We start from the raw sequence: 1,788 nt of genomic DNA, 5'->3' as shown, positions 1-1,788 counted from the left end.
GGCGATGCCTCGGGCAGCAGGGTTACAGCGTAAATTGAACAGAAGGAAGGCAGGCTCACCTCACCTCTCCTCTGTTGACGAAAATGACAGAGGGGGCCGGAGTCGGAGAAGACGAAGGCGGTCCATCTCTCGCGCGCCGACAGTCGGCTGCTGTTATGACGCTAGTCCGTGCACAGAGGAAGCGGGGCAGGGGATGTGATGCAGGCAGCGGGCGGTGGGCTCAGGTCCCCAGTTGAGGTTGATGGGTGAGCGAGCCTGTCACCGCCGACGACGAGGAGATCGCCGTCGCCGTCGCCGTCGCCAGGGTGGGAGGCGACCGACCGACCACGGCGAACCAAAATGGGTGGCGAGGGCCGATATAGATATGCCTGGAAGGAATTTTGTGAACACACCGGTAGGGCCCAGCTCACGGCACAGCCCCACCCCACCACACTGGATTGTTGGGTTGTGTGACCCAGCCCGGCTGGAATTTTTTTTGTGTGTTACAAGTAACCACCTGATTTGCTAATTTCCCAAAAAAAAACTTGATGTGCTAAAAAAAGTAACCACTTCATTTTTCTTTTAGGCTAAAACCAGTCCACTTTATTGATCAATAATAACGTTCATAAAAATACAATTGATATGAAATTGCTATTTTGTGTGTGATGCTGCTGTACATGCTCTGCTGCTCTTCTTGTTTGCTTGATTGTTATGCTAGTTTCTGTCATAGCCATGAATTATTTATGGAATTAATCATGAACTTGCCTAATATTCCAACAATCCAAAAATCTAATTGTAGGCAATTTCATGAGTTAACTATGGCTGGATTCGCTGACGCACTGAGGCCGAATAAGTTTATCGGTGTGCACTTTAAGAGGTGGCAGGCGCAGACCACACTCTGGCTTACTGCTCTGAAAGTTTTCCACATTAGTGTTGGTGCTCCAGAGGGAATGTCTGAGGAAGATCAGAGAAAATTCCAGAAAACCAATACTATGTTTGTGGGATGCATTCTGAGTGTTCTTGCGGGCCGTCTATGTGATGTGTAAATGCACATAGATGATGAAAGACACTGTGGGATGCACTGAATCTAGCATCTAGTGCAACAGATGCAGGCAATGATCTGTACATCATGGAGAGTTTCCACGAATACAAGATGGTGAATAACCGTTCTGTGGTTGAACAAGTTCATGAGATACAGTGCATTGTGAAGGAACTGGAACTCCTTAAGTGTGTTCTAGCCGACAAATTCGTGGCTGGGTGCATGATTGAAAAACTGCCTCCTTCTTGGAGGAACTTAACCACAACTCTGAATCATAAAAGACAAGAGATATCCGTTGAAAATCTGATTACACCTCTTGATGTAGAAGAGAAATCTCGGGCCAAAGATGTCGACATTCTGGGAACGAGGGTGCCCAGACCCGCTTGCCTGCGGCCCAACGCACGGCCCGGCGAGGCTCAGATCCAAGACTGCGCGAGGAAGGCCCTCGCGAGGCGAGCTACGCCAAGACCTCTTGGGGAGCGACTCCTCAAGCTTGCCTCCTGAGGAGCAGAGATCCCATGCGAGTGCCCCTCCTCACGAGGCTGCAGTGACGTAAGCCATGACGACCAAGGCCAGGCGGGCGCCAACGGGCGCAGAGGGAGCAGTTTCCTCTTTGGCGCTAAAGGGACAAGGTCAGGCGCGTGTTCCCGAGGGAGCTTCCAAAGGTTTCCCTCCCGGTGCAATGAGACAAAGACCATGAGCTCAGCAGGACAGACATCACCACCGAGCCCACCTCTGCGTCATGATCAGAGGCTTTGCAGGCGAAAATC

Source organism: Triticum dicoccoides, chromosome 7B (assembly GCF_002162155.2).
Source record: "Triticum dicoccoides isolate Atlit2015 ecotype Zavitan chromosome 7B, WEW_v2.0, whole genome shotgun sequence".
Lineage (NCBI taxonomy): Eukaryota > Viridiplantae > Streptophyta > Magnoliopsida > Poales > Poaceae > Triticum > Triticum dicoccoides.
Note: the sequence above shows the minus strand (reverse complement) of the source record.